The 22,891-nt window shown below is 39.8% G+C and overlaps 1 pseudogene; it reads left to right on the top strand.

The window, feature by feature from the left end:
- Positions 1-655: 655 nt before the first annotated feature.
- On the top strand, positions 656-1,447 carry LOC127489666 (ribonuclease MRP protein subunit p24 pseudogene; annotated as a pseudogene).
- The last annotated feature ends 21,444 nt before the right edge of the window (positions 1,448-22,891 follow it).

Below are 22,891 nucleotides of genomic sequence, written 5' to 3'. Positions count from 1 at the left end.
CGTTGCGACTTGGCGGCCGGCCGGGAGGTTCTGAGGCCCGCCGAGCCGGGAGTCGCCGCTTCGCGGGCAGAACGCCAGGCACCAACGTGTTCAACACGTGTCGATTTTGCGTTGATCGTGATGCGAGTGTTTGTTTCCTGGGGATAAAGTCCCTGTGTTCTCGTCATTGGCGCGGAGGCCGAGAGGGAATTGTGATGAACTTCACCTCTCGTCCTAGGCGGTGGTCAGCGGCAGCTGGAAGAAGAGCCGCAGACCCTGGCCTCTGGTTGGACGTGACAGACCTGGAATGAGTTAATGTGGCCCGCCAAGCTCTGGTTGGCCTGTTTGAAAAACAAGGAGAAGCACTGTAGGCCAAGGTTAGCTTTGCGAGAATTCTACATATTTATTGAACACTTTGCAATTTGAACAAGAGATAGTTTCTGCCGGGGTCGAGGTTACAGCCTCCTGGAGTTGTAAGAACGCGGTAGCTCCTTCTTCTCACCGAAAGTGGCCTGGGGCCAAAGTAGCCGTGAGCCAGAACTGCCTCGAGGCTGGCTGCCCTGGCCAGGTCCTCTGTCTCTTCTTGGCCTACACCTCCTCACGCGGTGTGGAGATCACCTATCCTGTGGTGAACTTGGCGCTGTAGGCTCTCCTCCATAGCACAGTGCTCGGGATGATGCAAGAGAGAAGGCTGAACGTCCTACTCCTCTCAGTAACAAAAAACCAGATGCTTCTCTTTATGAAATTTCCGAATTGCTTAATATGCCTTCTCTTGCTTGACCTGTTAGCTGGATTTGACCCACGGAGCAGTCTTCTTGACGTGCTTACTCATTTGGCTTCCAAACGATAACAGCATTTTTGAGGAAACAAGGCCGCCCTGTTTCCAGTTGTTGGTTCTGGTAATTCTCAAATGTGCCTCAAACTCCAGCCCAGATTGACACCCAGATACAGAAACTTCTTAATTGAGAAGCAAGAAATCTTCCACTCAGTTTTACAGAAGGAAAAATTGTGAAAAAGTACAAAGACAAACTATTGCTGATTACTTATAAAACATGCAACAGAACAGTTAAACATCAGGGTAAAAGTAAAAACTTCCTATGATTACTGAAGACAGTCAGAAAATATCAGTAAGACTCCAAGTTCAAGAAACTTTAATTAGATATGGCTGGCTCCAAAGGCAACAGTCCAGCACCAATTTTCAGAACACCTACCTCTGAACAGTCCATGCCCATTTGCTTCTCAAAGAAACACTTCTCTCAACTAAAAATGTTGCTTAGTAAGAACGAATCCCAGAAGAATCCAAAAGTGAACTTCAGAACTATATTACATTCTCTTTAAAGGGTGAACTTTTATTTCAGAAACTAAAGTTAATGAAACAACATTTTCCTATTATTTTTTTTCTGAATACATACTAGGTCCAACAACAAACTTTTCTTGGCATACTTCAATGTTTGCGGGCGAAAACACCTCATTAGAATGACTGAAATCTGCCTAGCTCACAGGTGGATGTAAGAATCAAAATATACTTGTATATGAAAAATTCTCACAAATAGTATATATGTGGACTGAATGATGGTGTTGCTATTTTTTCCACTCCTAGTAGTTTTCATTATTTATGGCATTTTCTTTCTAAAGGAAATTGAGACCTTTATGAGATCTCAAATGACTTACGAAAATTTCCTCCATGTGTCTATAGTCTGATTGCTAATTCAGAAAAATGATCAAATGTGTGGCATTGTTTTCTCAGTCATCTGCATAACTGTTTTAGCAAAACCTGAACATTGTTCCTATTTTGAATGTGAAAGTGTAAGTGAATATCTAGGACATTCTTGATTATAGGTGATTCAATAAGTTACTGAAATTTCCTTTTTTGCAACTCCATTATTCCTATAATAATTTCTGAAAGTGTCAATAAAAACAGCAAATAATAATACAAATACAAAATAAACATACAATAAAGAAGCAAGAATAAATAATATCATGACAAATGATATAAGAAAGCTTAGTCTCAATGTGGAGACAGAGGCAAAGAATGAGCTACTTGAGAAGGACAGCTTGGAGGAGGTGACCTGTAAGCTGAGAGGAGTTGAAAGAAGATATATGCGGCTGAAACTTTCTAAAAACAGAGGTCAAAGAGGTAGGCAGGGGTGCAGATTATTTGGGACCTAAAAGGCTTTGACAGAGTTTGTAGGATTTATTCTGATTGCAGTAAAAGGAATTAAATGGTGCATGACACCCAGTAGTGTGAATAAATTACAACCCAGTGCCTGAATCATGGTGAGTACTTAGTGAATATTAACCATGGTTACTGGCCCGTATTTTATTCAGAAACTTTTTGTTAATTACTCCTCTGTCACTGAAGATGAGTCTGGGACTTCCCTGAGCTTTTACTCAAATTCTCAATTGTGCAGTCTGCTGAATTCTGCCATCTACTGGGATCTCATATGATGTGGTACTAATGTGGAGCAGCAGGAACTCCAACCGATGCTTCAATGTGAAATGCTGGCATTGCAGGCGACTGCTTAACCCAGTGCAGCACACCAACGCCACAAAAATGGTTGAACCCCAGGTCACCCTGAGCCTCATCACAGAAGTAATTGCCCTTGTCTTTGAGGAAATTTCCTGATGAATCTATCTGGGAGAGAGGCCGTGAAGGTGGTATTCATGATCCTCAAGTTATATCAGAATCACCCGCTGTGGCTACTAGATGCACAGGTAAGGTGAAGTCACCATTGGGTCCTGGAAGGAAATAGCTTACAAATCTAAATTGAAATAATCTGCTAGTATATAATTATATATATTATTATATATATAATCATTAGAAACTAATGAGGCAGGGGCAGTTTCTGAGGGTGTTAGAGCAAGGAGGGAAGATATATAGTAAATTAGAAGTCACTCGTGGGTGAATTTACTAGAAATTCCAAATGTAACATGTTAACTTCAACAGCTGGAGGCAGCTCTAATAGTTTAATTAGTTCATTGAAGATTGGATACCACCACTGAGATGCACTATCTGATTTAACTGAGGATGAGCTCCCCAGATTATTAGAGGCAAAGAAACAGCAATTAAAGTCCAAAGACAAGACGGACACATTTACTGTAAGGGGCAGCAGGGGAAGTACCAGTAGTCAGAATGCCTTGGCCTACAAGGATCTTTGACTATGATTAATTGATTGTGATATCTAGGAATGAAATAGAAAGTCTCATAGAATATTGCTTAAGCTATATACTAGAAGAAACTCTAGATCTGGTGTGTCAAATCCTGACTTGTTTGGCATAAATCAAGAGTATTGTAGCCTTTCATCCACACACTAGGTATAATTCTATTCAGAAATGGAGCCCATTGGTTAAAGGGGAGCCCAGGAAAGCTTGGAGAAGGAGCCTGTAGCATTCACATGAGTCCATTCTGTAAAGCTTTCTGCAAGCTTCCCTAAGGAAGCTGAAGCCGTTTACTAGAATGACCGTATATTGTAGAAAAGGGAATACCCAGATCTTTGGGGGGATTCTTAGACACTGGCTCTCAATTGACACTAGTTCCTAGAATCTCAGAATGCCCACTGTGTCCCACCAAAGTAGAACTGTATTGATGGTACCCAAGACATCCCCACCCACATACAATGATTCACTGGGAGAGTTCACATATAATCATACTTGTGGTTAAATGCATTACAGGAAAAAGATACAAAGCAAAATTAGCAAAGTGATTTGCATGGGGAAAACTCTGAAGAAAAACAAGTGTTAAGATGCCAAGAGTCTTCTGGTAGAGTCACACAGAATGGTTATTCCTTTAGCAATGAGTTGTAAAACAAGTGTAAAATATTGCCTACCAGAGAAGCTCACTGTAGACTTAGTGCCCAGGATTTTTATTGTTAGCTGAATATATAGGCCCCTTTCTACTTAGCCCTTATTAAAACTCTAAACTCCTTAAAGGAAATCATTTTCAGCATAAACCACATTGTTTGTACAAACAGTGAATCACTCTACAACTTAGGGTGGTGAGAACCCCTCAAAAATCTGAGGCTCCAGATACTAGCCCAAGGAACAATGTTTAAACAGAGCTTTCAAAGAATAATAATCAGGTTTGCTATGTTAACTCTTTTCTCACAGAACCTTAGTCAGGTGATAGATGGAGTCTTAGCTCAATTCTGGCTACAGTGGGCCCAAGTAATTAGTAGGTATCCTCAGTGCCTTAATACAAAATTGAAATAGTATACTTAGTATCTGGAAGTATTCATACATCAGCCCTCCAACCCATGGCTGGACTCCATTATGGTGGAAAAGGCCAAGTGGAAGGCCCTAGAACTTCCTGACAGTAAAACAGAAGCAATACTTTATTCCAGGGACATGAGAGATGAATGTCACCATCAAAAGTTTTAAAAGATCAAACGTGTTCAGAGCTATCACATCTGCATTTAACTATTCTCTTTGGATTGTGAAGAAATTATATAGATTGTGGAGAATGTTTATGATAGTTATTTACTATCACAAATATAATCAGGTACGGGCTGTGCTGAATCTACTTTTAATAGAATAAACCAACATGGCCCCCTGGTACTTGGTAAGCATCTTTGGTCTAGCTAATGTTTTTTTGTCCACACCAGTTTGAAAAGATAATTTGAAAAGAGAGATTTTCTTATACTTCACAGAATCAACAGAAACATTCACAGTTTTGCTTCAGAGCTCTGTCAGTTCTTCTGCCTCTTGCCATGTTGTTCACAGAGATCTTGATCATCCTGACATTCCACAAAACACTATATATGTCTACTTATCTATAACTTTATACTGGTTGCATCTGATATATAGGGTATAATACGTATTGTAAATAAACCAGTAAGATATAAAGCTAGAGGATGGAAGATAAACCCCACAAAAATTCAGGGTCCTTCATATTCTAGTTTCTGATAGATCAGTGATCAGAAGCTTGTAAATATATCCCCTAGAAGGGGAAAGACACGTCCTGAAGTCTCTTGCCAACTATGATGAAAGAAAAGGCACCACACTTGGCAAGCCTTTTTGGGTGTTGGAAGCAACATATATCACATTTGAGTGTACTACTTCAATCCAACTAGAATGTTACCTGGAACGTTGCCAGTCTCTCAAGTGGAGAATATAGTAACAGAAGGTTCTGCGGCAAGTCCACAGAGTAATGCAAGATGTTTCACTAACCAGACCTTGTGAATGATCCTCACAATATCTATGGCATCTAAGGATGCTGGCTCACTCACACCTTTGACAAGCCCCAGTAGAAGAAGAATCTCAGCATAGGTCTTTGAAATAAAGGAGCAAATTGGTGCCCTGTTTAGTAGTTATCTCTTATTCTTTCGAAGTTTCTAGCTTATACCTGGGCCTTAATATAGGTTGCATTATCCAATGTGCATTATAGAATGCACAAGTAAATGAGCTTGAAGGCCTCAGAAGCTTTTCACACTGAAACTTGCCACATTGTGTTCTCTCCCTTTATTCATGTCAACTGCCTTATCAGTTGACCAAGGGATGAAAAACAAACCTTGAGTCTGTTTTATAAACAGGTCAGTTTGATATTCTGGTGCCATCCAAAAATGGACAGTTGCAGGACTACTGAACTACCCAGGGATTACTCTGAAGGATGGTAGCAAAGGAAAGTATTCCCAGTGATTGGAATTTCAAGTGGCATTTTTTTGTTATTCATTTTTGTTCATCTAGAATAATAGTGTTCAAAAATATAGTATTTGTGCACAGTTTCTAACAGGCTGAATAGAACAGATAGTTACAAGTAAGTCTGGAGAAGATATATGTGGATGGATGTCTGAAAAGAGGCTCAGGATATAGAAGATATTTTTGTCCTTTGTGAATAACCACCAATGGGTTTCTGCTGTGAAAGAGGATCTTAATAATAACCTAGAAAAAACGATGTGCTCTTTGAATGTTACCATCATCATCAGTCTTTCTTCAGTAGGTCTATGAACAAAGTAGCTGGGGTGACAAAGTTGGAGTTTATTCATGGACTTAAAAGCAGGGTGTTGCCATTACTAATGCTGTTAATTAGTACCCAGTCTACCAACAGAAGACACCGACAGTGAGCTCCTGCTAGCCACCATTCCTTATAGGAAACTCGTTAGCAACCTGTTGGAAAGTTGATTATGTTAAACCTCTTCCATTACAGAAGGTATATGAGTTGTCCTCAGTGGAGTAAACACATTCTGGGTATAGATTTTCTTCTTGTGACACCACCATCATCAAAGGAGTCACAAAATACCTGTATATCACTATGGACATTTCACACAGCATTGCTCCTGAACAATGTACTCACTTTACTATAAAGAACATGGAATAATGGGTTCATACTTACTGAATTAACTTAATCCATTCCTTATCACCTCAAAGATGCTGATCTAACTGAATGGATAACTGGCTTATTAATTATGGAGTTATGTCTGAAAGTATATACAGTCATATGTCCCTTATCAATGACATATATTCCTTAAAATCTATCAGTAGGTGATTACATTATTGTAGAACATCATAGAATGTACTTAACCAAACCTAGATGTTATAGGTCAATCACTCAATGTGGCCCCTTGATTCAAAAGATGCAGTAAACATTTATGAGGCTGTTGTCAGCATAACATGACATTCTGTTTAAAGTTTTTGAAATGTATAAGTGGAGGTAATACACTACAAAATTGTCATGAAAGTATAGTAAATACATACCAGTAACACAGTTGTTTATTATCAAGTGTTATATACTGTATCTGACTGTGTATACTTTACTTGCATACCCCTGGCAATACAGTTGTTACATTTACACAAGTATCACCACAAATATGTGAACAATGTGTTGTGCTATGACTTTACAATGGCTATGACATCATTAAGTGACAAGTATTCTTTAGTATCATTATAATCTTATAAAACCGCCATCATATATGTAGTCCATTGTTGGCCAGAACATCTGCTATATGTGCTTTGAATCAGAGATCATTTATGGCACCATCTTCCCTAAAGCCCATGCACATGGGTTTTGCAATCAAGGGGTACAAGATGTATGTGGTTCCATTCAGTATTATACCTCATAACCCACAGATAGAGTAATTGCTTCCCAACATGGCTGCTTTGAGCTGTACTTGTTTTGAGATCTGAGAACCCAGGGTAGCAAAGCAACTACCAGAAGGCATAATACAGATTCTATTGAATTAAAAGATAGGATCTCCACTTGGCTATTTTGGCTTCCTGAAGCCACTAAAAGAAGTTTACTATATTGGCTGTGGTAATTTATTCTGGTTACCAGCAAGAAATTGAGTTAAGGAAGACTCTGGAAAACTACAAAAATTAACAAAAAAATGAACTACTAAAGAAGCTTATCTTTCTTAAATGCAGATTTGTATCATTCCATGAAATGAAGAGCATTGAATTTTGACTAATATTGGTATTTTCACCAAATACAAGTGAAATGTGAAATATGTAGCAAAATAAGAAGCCGTAGATACCAAATATGACCTCACACCCCATTACAGAAGTGAGGCTATAAAAACTTTGTGTATTTTCTCTTTATTATATATGAATGCTTATTGATATACATTAACTATTTTATATACATTATTTATATGCTTATTATTTATTAATTATTTATATATTGATATATATTTATAAATATGTGTTTATATTTATATACTTTTTAATATACATTAGTCATTTTTTGTCTCCTGCTGACTATAGTTTTACATATAAGTAGTTGATTAAGTCTACAACTTGGTATTTAGGTCATAGACTATCCAATAAGACTATGACTGGATTTGAGGAGTAATTTATATGTCTAGCAATTGGTACAACAACTGGTGAGGCAGTTTTATTTTATTAGGTAGAAATATAGAGTTGTGCAGTTGCTTCATGGAATTAAAATGTGAGTAGAAAATGAGTTTTTAAGCTGATTTTCCAAATGGAGGATCATACCAGTTGTTAATTGCTTACTCTCATCTCCTAAAACGTTCACCAGATCCTTGCTTTGTGACACTGGAGTTGGACACTTTAAAGATTTTACACGTGCTGGAGATTGTGATGTTAAACTTTGTCAATAGATGGTGCCAATGGACACTGCTTGAGGAAGTGGCTTCACTGTCAGCATTGTGTGCCTTTCAGTGTTGCTTCTGTGGAGTATGACAGCCAGAAGAGTGCAGGCCTAGTGGTTCCTAACCCTCAGTGAGTTTCAGTGGCATCTGTCCAGGCTGAACTTTCATGGATATATATTTCAGTTTCCAAGTCAACTTCTGAAGTCCCTCAGCAAGGATTTCCAAGCAGTTTCCATAGATATTCCTCAAAGTGACTTCCAGTAAGCTCCATCACTCTCCTACCTGAATAAAATAGCCAAGAGAAAGTTATAAAAGGCATTTATATTGGATAGGAATAAGTAAAAATGCCTTTATTCATAGGCCAGAGTATCATGTAAATAGAAAATTCTAAGGAATCTTTAAACTGTAGAACTAAGAAGATGAGCTAGGCAAAGTTGCAGAACACAAAGAAAATATAGTTAATGTACAATAATATTCACTTGTGCTATTAGAAATGATTTTTAAAATCCAACCATTTTGAAAACATGAAACGTGAAACAGGAGTAAATAGGACCAAAAACTTTGCCGACCGAGATAGTCTTCCTTGGGTATGTTGACCTCATGTACTTCACAACAGTCTCTCAAAGGTAGCAAAGTTTGATTTTTTTTTTTTGACAGGCAGAATGGACAGTGAGAGAGAGAGACAGAGAGAAAGGTCTTCCTTTGCTGTTGGTTCACCCTCCAATGGCCGCCATAGCCAGCGTGCTGCGGCCGGCACACCACGCTGATCCGATGGCAGGAGCCAGGATCCAGGTGCTTTTCCTGGTCTCCCATGGGGTGCAGGGCCCAAGCACTTGGGCCATCCTCCACTGCACTCCCGGGCCACAGCAGAGGGCTGGCCTGGAAGAGGGGCAACCGGGACAGAATCCGGCGCCCAACCGGGACTAGAACCTGGTGTGCCGGCGCCGCAAGGCGGAGGATTAGCCTAGTGAGCCGCGGCGCCAGCCAAAGTTTGATTTTTTTTAGTCATTTCTAATGATGCTTCTTCAGCTGATAACTTTGAAAGATGAAGTAATTTCTCCTCACTCATCAGGGAGAAGATTTATCTACTGCTTTAAAAAGTGCTGTCAGGGGCTGGCACTGTGGCACAGTGGGTTAAGCCACCATCTGCAATGCCAGCATCTCATATGTCTATCAACAGGTAAATGGATAAACAACTGTGGTATATCCCTACAGTTGAGTTAACAATGGAAAACATGGCCTTGGAATTCATGTACAACATGACTGAATCTCAACACAACTGCACTGAGTGAAAAAGCCAAAAGGAAAGGGATACGTGCTATATAATTCCATTCATGTAAAAATTTGAGAGCACTTTTGTTTTCTGCTTCAACATACAAAGAGTTTGAAAATTACCACTCCCACTTTTAGCATAACAAGAAAAAAAGAGAAAGCTGAAAATCAACTTTTCATTGATCCATCAGAGAATTAAGGTCACAGGGCCAGAATTATAGCCAAGATGAACTTATGGGAAGGAGAAACTGCTGAAACTAGTAACTGGTAGGAAAACGTAAATGATAATTTTAACCATTTCTGGAAGCTGAATGTGGATTGCATGACTTAAATCTGGGGATTGGACTTTAGGGATACACCCACTTTGGTGAGTTTTACTCCTAGAAGCTCCATCAGATTCTTATTTAGCTGTAAAGGAAAAATATCTGATTTTCAACAGAAGGAAAAGAAAAGCAACTATTTAAAAATACATACATAGGAAAATTAACCATTTTCAAATACTCAGAGACTTCTCCATAACAGTGGCTTAGTCTCTAATGGAAATGCTGTATTAGAATCTTATCTGCCTTTCTCTCTGTCTCTCTCTCTCACTGTCCACTCTGTCAAAAAAAAAAAAAAAAAAAAAAGGCCAGCATCGCGGCTCACTAGGCTAATCTACTCCGCCTTGCGGCGCCGGCACACTGGGTTCTAGGCCCGGTCGGGGCGCCGGATTCTGTCCCGGTTGCCCCTCTTCCAGGCCAGCTCTCTACTGTGGCCAGGGAGTGCAGTGGAGGATGGCCCAAGTCCTTGGGCCCTGCACCCCATGGGAGACCAGGAGAGGCACCTGGCTCCTGCCATTGGATCAGTGCGGTGCGCCAGCTGCGGCGGCCATTGGAGGGTGAACCAACGGCAAAGGAAGACCTTTCTCTCTGTCTCTCTCTCTCACTGTCCACTCTGCCTGTCAAAAAAAAAAAAAAAAAAAAAAAAAAAGAATCTTATCTGATCTGGAAAAGGGAAATTCTACAACCTGAGCCTCCTCTAAACCTTTGTCTCATAAATGGGGATCAAAAAGGCTCAGAAATACTTTTGCTGCAAGTAACTTATACTTAATTCTTGACAACTCAGGGACTTAAATCCACTAAAATACTGTGATTTTTTCATAAAATTATAGAACATTTTCTGTCCTCAATACCTGATGGAAATATCAGTAGAGCTCCACTATAATAGTAGAAAATTATACCTGAGAGACAGGCCAGACATGGACTCTGTTTAAGAAGGTTCTATGGAAACCCAGTGCCAAAAGGGGAGAAAAAATAAACAAGGAAACAAAAGGAAATTGAAACCTATGGCATATCCTACTATGAAAAGAGTAAACACAGCCTACCTCCTAGCAGATTAATATCAAGCCTCATACTGAAAGTATAGTTATCTGAGCTCCTATTACCCGCTATCTCATGTCTGGCTTTCAACATCAAAAAATGTACAATGCATGCTAAAAAGATAAAGGAAAGTACACTCTGAAAAGACAAAGCAAGCATAAAAAACAGTCATACATGACACAGGTCTTTGAATTATTAAACATGAAGTTCAGAATAATGGTGCTTAATTGTCGCTCCCCCTCTTCGTGGAAGAACCACACAGGACCCTGCGCTGTTCTTTCGTCTGCTCGGCCCTCCCCGGGTTTGCTGCTGGTTCTTCCCGGGTTGGCTACGGACCCTTCCACCTCCGTGGAAGGGCGGTTCCCCCTGGCCACTTTCCCCACTTCCGCGGGGGAGCGGCACACCGCCGGCCGGCTCTCTCGGGGGCTGCACAGGTGTTCCTCTTAGATGTTCCCCTTAGATGTTCCTGGTGCATGTTGTCTCTCTCCTCCTTTATAGTCCTCTTCCGCCAATCCCAACTCGGCTGCCCACACGCCGAGTACGCTGCTCTCCTCCAATCAGGAGCAGGATCAGCTCCTGGAGGTCATCACTCAAGTTGGCAAGAGGCAGCTGCGTAGAAGCTGTTTTCTCCTCTCCCAGCGCCATATTGTGGGAGAGCAGATGCATAGAATAAGTCTTTTTTTTTTTTTTTTTTGACAGGCAGAGTGGACAGTGAGAGAGAGAGACAGAGAGAAAGGTCTTCCTTTGCCGTTGGTTCACCCTCCAATGGCCGCCGCAGCCGGCGCACCGCGCTGATCCGATGGCAGGAGCCAGGATCCAGGTGCTTTTCCTGGTCTCCCATGGGGTGCAGGGCCCAAGCACCTGGGCCATCCTCCACTGCACTCCCTGGCCATAGCAGAGAGCTGGCCTGGAAGAGGGGCAACCGGGACAGAATCCGGCGCCCCGACCGGGACTAGAACCCGGTGTGCCGGCGCCGCAAGGTGGAGGATTAGCCTATTGAGCCACGGCGCCGGCCGAGAATAAGTCTTAATTCCAGTAACTTAGTCCAGTCCGGGTTGCTCCCCACACTTAATATCCTAAGGACTCTATCTGAAAAGTAGGCAATAAATGAGAACACAGAGATATTGTAAGGAGAGAGATAGAAACCCTAAGAAAGAATGGAAATGAAATGGTGAAATCAAGAACACTAAGAGAAATGATGGTTGCCTTTGAAGGACTTATCAGTAGATTGGACTCAGTCATTGAACTAGAAGGAAGGTCAATGAAAATGTAAGAGTCAGAACTGGCATAGCGGGTGAGGCCTCTACCTGCAGTGTAGCATCCCATATAGACACCAGTTTAAGTCCTGGCTGTTCCACTTCTGATCCAGGTCTCTGCTAATGGCCTGGAAAAGCAGCAGAAAATGGCCCAAGTGCTTAGGCCCCTGCACCCATATAGGAGACCCAGAAGAAGCTCCTGGCTACTGGCTTCAGCCTGGCCTGGCCCCAGCCCTCTGGGTAGTGAAACAGCAGATGGAAGATATCTCTCTCTCTCTCTCTCTCTCTCCTTTCTCTGTAACTCTGCCTTTCAAATAAATAAAATCTTTTTTAAAAAGATACAATTAAATATTTTTCTTATTGTTAATTGATCTAAAATAATAGTTTAGTTTTTGAAGATTTATTTATTTGAAAGGCAGAGTTACAGAGCTAGGGAGAGAGACAGAGAGATCTTGCTGCAGCAGCCGGAGCTGGGCCCATCTGAAGCCAGGAGCTGGGAGCTTCTTCCAGGTCTCCCACATGGGTACAGGGACCCAAGGACTTGGGCCATCTTCTACTGCTTTTCCAGGCCATAGAAGAGAGCTGGATCAGAAGTGGAGCAGCCAGGGCTTGAACCAGCGCCCTTATGGGATGCTGGCACTGCAGGCAGTGGGTTGACACAGCACAGGCCTCAATAATAGTTTATTCAAAATAGTAATAGTAACAATGCATTTGCCAATCATATCATACAATTAAGTATAATCAGTGACAGCTGTGGTATCAGAGACTGGCGGGAACAACTGGTGATGCACTATTAGGAAAATACCAATGCTGCCTGTGAAGATATATCATGTTATTGGAAAGTGGACTTAACATATTTGTAAAGGTATATTTTTATATATTTCATAAGTATATTTTTAAGAGTAAACCCCAGAAAACCAAATAAAAATTTTGTGGAAAAATTTAAAATTAAATGTAACTGATATGCTAAAATAGAAAATGTAATTTTAATATACTGCATTAAAAAAGAGAAAAAGCAGAAATAGAGCAAAAGATAAAAAAATGCTAAAATAGTCATAAACATAATAAGTATTCATTAAACTAAATGAATAATCACTTTCAATGTGAGTAGCCTAAATATGCCAATTAAAATAGACTATCAGGGCCGGTGCCTCGGCTCAATAGGCTAATCCTCCGCCTGTGGCGCCAGCACCCCAGGCACCAGATTCTGTCCTGGTTGCTCCTCTTCCAGGCCAGCTCTCTGCTGTGGCCCAGGAGTGCAGTGGAGCATGGCCCAAGTCCCTGGGCCCTGCACCCGCATGGGAGACCAGAAGCACCTGGCTCCTGGCTTCGGATCAGCGTGGTGCGCCAGCCACAGTGGCCATTGAGGGGTGAACCAAAGGAAAAGGAAGACCTTTCTCTTTGTCTCTCTCTCTCTCACTGTCCACTCTGCCTGTCAAAAAAATAAAATAAAATAGACTATCAGATGAGATTTTACAGAACTGCAAGATCAAGCTACACGTTGTCTATACAAAACCCACTTTCTATATAAAGACATACATTAAGAGTAAAGGGTTGCAGATAATATATCATTCTAACACAAACCAAAAGAAAGCAGGATTAACTATAATAATTTCAGACAAGACATATTTCAGAACAACAAAATCTATGAAGGCTAAAAAGCAGCATAGTATAAAAGTAAAAAAGTCAATTTCCAAGAAGACGTAAACTTCTTGTGTATGTACCTAACAGAACATCAGAATACTTGAGGCAAAACCTGATAGATTTTCAAAGAGGCATTGACAAATCCACTATTATAGTTTCCACTATTATACCCCCTTTCCTGAGTAATTGACAGATCTAGCAGACAGAAAATCATGGATATACAGTTAACTGAATATCACCGTCAATCAACTGTATCTAATTGACACTTGTGAAATGCTTTATATCATATCTTCAGAATATCTGTTTACCTCAAACTCACACTGACATTCATCAAAAGAGACCACATTCTGAGTCATAAACCCACTTTAGCAAATTTAAAAGGATAGATATAATATAAAATATGCTTTGAAACTGCAATGGAATTAAACTAGAAATTGGTAGGCAACTGAAAATATCTGGAGATGAGGTGATAAGATGACTTAAAGAAATCTCAAGAGAAAGTAAAAAATACTTGGAACTAGATGAAAATAAGAAAACAATTCATTAAAATATGTAAGATGCAACCAAAGTGGTGCTCACTGGGAAACTTATAGCATTTAATGTACATATCAGAAAGAAGAAAGATGTGAAGTCAATAATCTAAACACCCATTTTAAGAAATTAGAAAAACAATTTTAATTGCTTAGTTTAGAACCAAGTCTTTGAGACATTTCACATTCTTTCTTCTTAAAGAATGACTCCCTTTAATAGTTCTCATACAGTACATCTGCTGGCAATGAATTCCCTGTGTTTTTATTACACAACTAAGCTTGATTTATCCTTCATTTTGGAAGGGTACAAAATCCCAAGTGATATTTTTTTTCTTTTAGCATTGAGATGATTTCATTCATTATTTAATCCATGCATGTTCCTTGATGAGCAATCTGTTGCAACTGTTATTCTCGTTCTATAGCTAATTTTGTTTTTTTATTATCTTTAAGATTTTATTTTTGTTTTTGATTTTTAGTAGTTTGACTATAAGATGCCCACAGATAGTATTTTTCTTATTTTGGTATTAATTCTATCCTGCTTGATAATTTTAAAAAGATATGTATTTACTTATTTATTTAAAAGATAAAGTGACATACAGAGGGAAGGAGGGACACACACACACACACACACACACAGAATCTTGCATCTGCTGGTTCGCTCCCCAAGTGGATACAACTATGAGGTCTGGGCTAGGAATTCCATTCAGTCATTCCACGTGGGTGGCAGGGGCCCAAGTACTTGGATCATCTTCCATTGCCTTCCCAGGGTATTAGCAGGAAGTTGGATTGGAAGGAGAGCACCAGGGACGTGAATTCCTAACTCTGAAATGGTATGCCAGGGTTCCTAGCAGTGACCTAACCAGCTGTGACACAATTCTGGCCCCATGTTTGATATTTTTTGAGTTTCTTGTATCTGTTGTTTGGTATCTGCTTCTAATTTAAGATAATTCCCAGGCATTACATCTTCAAATATTTCCTCTGCCCCATTCTTTTCATCTTCTAATTCCGGAACTCCAATTACTTGTATGTTAGACCATTTACTATTGTCCAACAGATCTTGGATGGTGTTTTCTGCTTTTCTTTTTTTTTCTCCTCATTCTTTACTTTTTGCATTTCAGTTTAGGTTATTTCTATTGATACGTCTTCAGATTCACTGACTTGCTGGCTGTGTTGAGTCTGCTGATGAAACTGCCAAAGGGAATTTATGTAATTTGTTTGAATTCTTCACATTTGCATTTCACTTTATCTTATAGTTTCAATCTCTGTGCTGTTGACATCTATCAGGCTTTGCATGTTGCTTATTTTTTCCATTATGGTCTTTAACATATTCATCACAGGTAGGGTAGTGTCATTGCATGACAGTTTCTTTTTTTATTTTTAATTTTTTAATTTTTTTAAACTGCATGACAGTTTCAATATCTGAATCATATCTGGGTTTGGTTATAATGATTGCTTTGTCTTTTCAGATTCTCTCTCTCTCTCTCTCCCCCACCAGCACTATTGAGATACAATTCACACTCTATACAATTCACCTATTTAACACATGCAGTTTGATGGCTTTCAGTATATTCACAGAGTTGTGCAGCCATCACCACGATTTTAGAATATTTTAACCACTCCTCCAAAAAAAAAAAAAAAACCCTGTATGATTTAGGCACCACTCTCTAAACCCTCAGTTCCTCTGAGCCCTAGGCAATCTCTAACATACTTTCTGTTTCTTTATGTATGATGTTTCATACAGGTAGAATTACATGATATCTTCCCCTTGTGAATGACTTATTTCTCTTATAATTTTCTCAAAATTCATCCAGGATGTAGCATGGATGCTGAATAACATTCAGATATTTATATAAGACACACACATACATATAAAACAACTTATATTAAATACACATTGGATAACATACATATAATTGAATTACATTCAAATATATATATATCCATGTCTACACATATATATCACATTTTATTTATCAGTTTATCAATTAATGGACATTTGGGTTGATTTTCATTTTTAGAAATTGCAGATAACACAGCAAATAAAGATTTGTGTGCAAGTTTTGGTATGGATCTATGTTTATTTTCTCTTGAAGTGGAATTGCTACATCATATGGTATTCCTACATTTAAACTTTTGAAGAACTGTCAAACTGTTTTCCCAATTGGCTATACTGTTTTGTAGTCCCACCAACAGTGTACGAGAGTTCTAATTTCTTCACATCCTCCATAACATTTTTATTATCTGTCATTAGATTACAATGCAGATGTCAGGTATAATCTCACTGTGGTTTGATTACATTTCCCTGATGGTTAATAATATTGAACATTTTTTTTCATGTGCTTTTTGGTCAGTTGCATATTTTCTTGGGAAAAATATCTTTTTAGATACTTTAAACATTTTTCCCATTTCATTATTGAGTTATAACCTTTTGTTCCATTAAGTGGTATTCTCCTTGTGTGTGTGTCCACATTTCTCTTTTTTGAAATATTAATTAATTAATTTGAAAGACAGTAGACAAAAGAGACAGACGACAGATAGGGCTCCCATGCACTGGTTCACTTCCCAAGTACTCACAAAAGCTAGCTTCAGGCCAGGATGAAGCCAGCAGCAGGGAACTAAATCCAAATCTCCCATGTAGATGACTGGGACCCAGCTACTTGAACCATCATCTGCTGCCTCCCAAAAACTGTAGTCATGCATTTTAGTTAGTTTAGTACCTAATGTTTAGACAGCTTTCAAAAAATTAAAACTTCTTTTGTTTTTAATGATCTCACTTTGATATACAGCTTAAGATTCCAAACCTTTTTCATAAAAATGGAATGAGCACATTTTTGCTTTAGATATGAGTATTAATATTATCCATGATAATTTCATAATATATTCATAATTATTTACAGCCTATTTGAAGTAGTAGGTGTATATAGTAGAATGTTATTCAACAATAAGAACAGCACATACTACAACATGAATGAATTCGGAAACATGATGAAGCAGCTAGTCAAGCAAGAACACATACTGAATAATTCCATTTATGTGAGCTAGAATAAGCACGTCCCTAGGGAAGGTGGGGTGACAGGTGGCAGAGGCTGAGGTGGTGTGAGAATGAGGAGTGAACGCCAGCCGCTAGGTGACTGTATTTACTGAGGCGATGAAAATATTTTATAATTAGATGGTTGCCACAAAACTTTATAAATACAGTAAAAATCCGCTTATTTGCACATCTTAATCAGCTTAATTTTATGGAGTTTAAATGATATCTCAATGAAAATGCTTTAAAGAAAACCTTGAACCACCATCTATTATCAAAATATCTTAGAAATATGAATTTTCATAAATGTGGGGCCAGCAATATGATGTAGGAGATAAAGCCTCCACTGTCAACCCCAGCATCCCATATCGGGGCCGGATTGTTTCCTGGCTGTCCTCTTTCCTGATCCAGCTCTCTGCTTTTGATCCAAGCTCTGGCTTTGGCTTGTTCCAGCTCCAGCTGCTGAGGCCATCTGAGGAATGAACCTGTAGATGGCAGATCCCCGTCTCTCTCTCTGACTCTCCCTCTATTTTTGTGTCATTCTGCCTTTCAAATAAATTTTTTTCATAAATGTATGTACAATAGAATTTGTGAGTATATTCATAGTTCACATAAAACTGATTCTGTTACAGAAAAGATGATTTTCTTTTAAAAAACTCTGATAAAGTTATCATCCTATTTATTCATTTCTTGAAATTTATTTTTATTTACTTGAAAGGCAGACTTACAGAGAGAGGAGAGACAGAGAGAAGGAGAGAAATAATCTTCCATCTGCTAGTTTACTCCCCAAATGGCTGCAAGCCAGAAGCCAAGAGCTTCTTCCTTGTATTCCCTATGAGTGCAGGAGCCCAAGCACTTGGGTCATCTGCTGCTGCTTTCCCAGGTGCATGAGCAAGGAACTGGATTGGAAGTGGAGCAGCTGAGTTTCAAATAAGATGATTTTCTATTAAAATGACAACATAAAGGGTTTCAAATACAAATTGTCTATGTAAAATTTAAAAATCAATTCTCATTTCTATTTCAAATATAGTCACTTTTCATCCTCCACAAAAAATATTCGATGTGTATATGTATGCATGAACAGAGAATGAAAGACGTGCATCAAGATGTTTCCAATGATTACAACTAAGTGTAGGTTATGCAGGCTGTATTTTCTTAATTTGAGTACTTCCAAGTTTTCCATCTAGAGATATTAATGAATTTATAATGCATAATTTTAATGAAGTGGGAAAAGAGAACAACCTAACATCAATAATAAAAAAAAGAAGTCCAATTTCTGTGGATTAGTAGGCCACTTACTCAAATTAACTCTCAGTTCCAAAATGCTTCATTTGTTGGTTTGAGATTCTCTGAAGTGGTTGCTGCCTGCCCATTTTTCTGCTAAGGACAGCAGCCGAAACTTCTGCTATTGCCTGTACTAAATTCACTATTTAGGGGCCAGCGCCATGGTGCAGTAGGTTAATCCTCTGCCTGTAGCACCGGCATCCCATATGGGCGCTGGTTCTACTTTTTTTTTTTTTTTTAAACAGGCAGAGTTAGAGAGAGAGAAAGATCTTCCTTATGTTGGTTTACCCCCCAAATGGCTGCTAGAGCCGGTGCGCTGCACCGATCCAAAGCCAGGAGCCAGGTGCTTCTCCTGGTCTCCCATGCGGGTGCAGGGTCCAAGCACTTGGGCCATCCTCCACTGCCCTCCCGGGCCACAGCAGAGAGCTGGACTGGAAGAGGAGCAACCGGGACAGAATCTGGCACCCCAACCGGGACTAGAACCTGGGGTACCGGTGCCACAGGTGAAGGATTAGCCTAGTGAGCCATGGCACCAGCCTAGGCGCTGGTTCTAGTCCCAGCTGATCCTCTCCAACCCAGCTGTCTGCTATGGCCTGGGAAAGCAGTACAAGATGGCCCAAATCCTTGGGCCCCTGCACCTGCATGGGAGACTTGGAAGAACTCCTGGCTCCTGGCTTCAGATCAGCACAGCTCCAGCTGTTGCGGCCATTTGGGGAGTGAACCAGTGGACGGGAGCCCTTTCTGTCTCTCCCTCTCACTGTCTGTAACTCTTACCTTTCAAATAAATAAATAAAAATCTTAAAAAAATTCACTATTTAAGATAAGTGGCACAATGGAAGCATCTCTGGACTCAATATAACTTTACCCTTATGTGTGAGGGTTGAAAAGTGAGACAGAACAAGTTGTTTGTGTCCCCCATGGTTGTGAAGGTGACAGCCGTGCTATGTTTTTTAGCTGCTGCTGCTGCTGCTGCTCCATTCTGCTGTTGGGGTGTTCTAGGAGGGAATACTGCTCCTTTCTGGAAACTTTTCCTTCTTCTTTTTCTTTATCTTGGTCCATCTCTCTGATTTTCCATAATAGAACATTCTTCCAAATGTCAAAGAGTAAATTCCTATGAAAATGATCAGTGGCTTTGGTGGGTGCTCAGAGGGTGGAAAAGTAATACTTGCCAAATAAATTTGGGTTCTGGAACTGGGATAAGTGGCACTTAAGCCAACTGTCTCTTCCACTGCAGAAGGAGTTTTGTAATGATTCTTCTTACAAGTTAAGTGCCCTAACGATGTTATTTATGGTATAGAACCTGGAGCTAGGCAATGGAAATTTTGCAAAGTGAAGGAAATTTTTGTAATGTAGGTCTCTACTCTCAATGTAGTAGAGAGGAAACTTCCTAAATTAATGACGTGAATATGACCACAGATCCTGCTGCAGTTGTGTTCCTTGTAAGTTAAGGCTGTTCTGTACCAAATATTTTGACATAAAAATCCAGGAACATACTATGAAATACAAATTTCACCTGTGGCCAGCAGATGGCAGTGTTCAAAGCATGCCAGTACAACTCGGCAAGATAGATATGTTTTTTACAATGATTTTCAAAACTTTTAATTGATATACAATAATTTTCATGTTTATGAGAAACAGTGTGATACTAAAATACATGTTTACAATGTTCAGTGAGTAGTGGTGGGGAACCTTTATTCTTCCAAGGGCCATTTCCATTTGGATGTTGATAGCATCATTTACAGGCCATACACAATTATCAGCTTAAAAATTAGCCTTCTATAGATTGATTGCATTTTGAGTCCAACCTGTGGTTGCCTTGGCAGGGCCAGACAAAATTATTCTGAGGGCCTTAGATGGTCCCCAGGCCAGATACTCTCCACTCCTAAAAGCTAACTGGCATATCCATCACCTGAAATGTTTACCATTTCTATATGTTGGGAATATTCGCAAGCCTCTCTGTTGGCTATTTTGAACCATACAATTAATTTTTTGTCAAACATAGCTACCCTACTGAAGTTACTCCTCTTGTCCAACTGCACCCCTGTACCTGTTAGTCACCCTCTCTTCATCTCTTCTCCACACCCTTACCAGCCTCTGGTAACCACTGCATTACTCTCTATTTCTGCGAGAATAACTTTTTTAGTTTCTATACTCAGGTGAGAACATGCAGTATTTGTCTTTCTGTGCCTGATGTGTTTCACTGTGCCTACTGTAGCATAGTGTTAGGTGTTAGGGATGCAGTAATAAATAAGAGCAGAACAACTTATTACCCCCATAGATTGTTCTTGTTATTCTTATTGTGAATAATTACCTACTTTTATTTTAACTTTTATTTATTTTCTTCTTATTTGAAAGGCAAAGAGAAGGGAGTGGGAGTGGGAGAGAGGGAGAGAGGGAGAGAAAGAGAGAGAGAGAGAGAGAGGATTTTCAATCTGCTGATTCACTCCTGAAATGCCTGCCAAAGCCAGGAGCCTGGAACTCAATCCCTGTGCCCCATGAAGGTGGCTAGAACCCAAGTACATAGGCCATCACTTAGGCCATCACTTGTTGCCTTCCAGGGTGCACATTAGCAGGAAGCTGGATCAGAAGCAGAGATGGGACTTGAACCCAGGTACTCCAATATGGGATCAAGCAGTGTCTTAATCAGTGTGCCAAATGCCTTCCGACCTCCATAGAATTTATTTGTCATCTTTGTGCTATTGTGCAACTAGGTCTGGAAATAATCTCTCAAAATGCTTATGATGTAGTGATGTTGTCATGTTTTTGGGTGGGGTAAATAATGAGGAAAAAGCCACAACTATAATAAAAAACTAAGATCAAGAGGGTCACTAGTAGGGGGCCAGCACTGTGGCATAGCGGCTAAAGCCACTGCCTGCAGTGCTGGCATCCCATATGGGCACCAGTTTGAGTCCTGGCTGTTCCACTTCAGATCCAGCTCTCTACTATGGCCTGGATAAGTAGTGGAAAATGGTTCAAGTCTTTGGGCCCCTACACCCACGTGGGAGACTCAGAGGAAGCTCCTGGCTCCTGGTTTCGGGCGTCGGATCAGTGCAGCTCCGGCTGTTGCAGCCATTTGGGGAGTAAACCAAAGGATGGAAGATTCTCTCTCTCTCTCTCTCTGCCTCTCCGTAACTCTGTCTTTAAAATAATAAAATCTTTTTTTAAAGAATGCCAAAAAAAGGATTGCCTAGTTTCATGTTTTCTGTTTCAATAAAGACCCTAGAGAAGCAATTAATATTTAGGGTCATCACTCAGTCCACTCTCATGCTTAGGGCTATATACCTTATCTGTATTTAGACTTCAGAATTTGGGAGAATTTAACATTGCTAAAATTATTTTATTTATTTGTTTATTTACTTGAGAAATAGACACAGAGGGAGAAACAGACAAACAAGGAGAGAACTACAATCTGACGATTCATACCCCCACATGCCCCAAGCAGCCAAGGCCTGGGTCAGACCAACGCCTATAGTCAAGAACTCAATATAGAATAGTAGGAACTCAATACTTAAGACATCACCACTGTCTTCCAGGGTCAGCATTAGCGGGAAGCTATTTGGAGCCAGGAATTGAACCCAGGCATATGGAACACAGGTGTCTTAACAAATCTCTTAACCATTAAGCCAAATGCCTGCCCCAAGAGTTTCTGAAACTTTGTTAAAATCATATAATGCACTTATTAAACATTACCTGACAGCACAGTGGATGGAATCTGTGGATTCCTATAAACAAATGCATTCATATTTATGCAATAAGATATATGAAGATCTGTCCTGCATATACTGTCTTCATGTCATTCAGATGTGCTTATCCAAAAGATTTTTAGGTTTCACAGACCCTTGGATTTTGTAACGACAGATACAGTATTATGAACCTGATATATATTATCCCATGACAAAAAAACCTGCCCTAACATGTCTATAAAAGATGTTGCAGTTTTCTAGAACATGGGTGCCCAGTCTGCAGAAGCCACAAGGGTCTGATTTCTGTTTGTTTACAAACTTGTTCAGTTTCATTGGGTGCCAAACACTGTCCTGCTTGTGCTTCTCTTGTGGACAAGAACTGATTTTATTTTGAGAATGTTTTAATAGCTTTATTAAATATTTTGAGATAATTAAGAATATTACAATATCAGGACCCGAAATTTTCACCTTAGGACAACAGAATATTTTTCTCTTTGTTACTCTCAGATTAAATATAATTTGGGATTCTCCACGACCTGTACAGTAACTCTCCAGGGTGAAGAGGGGACAATATGCAATGAAAGAAATACAGACCAGGGATTATAGAGATGCTTTCTCTGCATCTATTGAGATAATCATATGGTTTTTCTTCTGCAGTCTGTTAATGTGGTATATCACGGCTGGCACCATGGCTCAATAGGCTAATCCTCCACCTAGCGGCGCCAGCATACCAGGTTCTAGTCCCGGTCGGGGCGCCTGATTCTGTCCCGGTTGCCCCTCTTCCAGGCCAGCTCTCTGCTGTGGCCCGGGAA

Source organism: Oryctolagus cuniculus, chromosome 2, assembly GCF_051225735.1.
Source record: "Oryctolagus cuniculus isolate XC-2025 breed Fujian yellow rabbit chromosome 2, ASM5122573v1, whole genome shotgun sequence".
Lineage (NCBI taxonomy): Eukaryota > Metazoa > Chordata > Mammalia > Lagomorpha > Leporidae > Oryctolagus > Oryctolagus cuniculus.
Note: the sequence above shows the minus strand (reverse complement) of the source record. Positions and strands in the feature narration are given on the sequence as shown.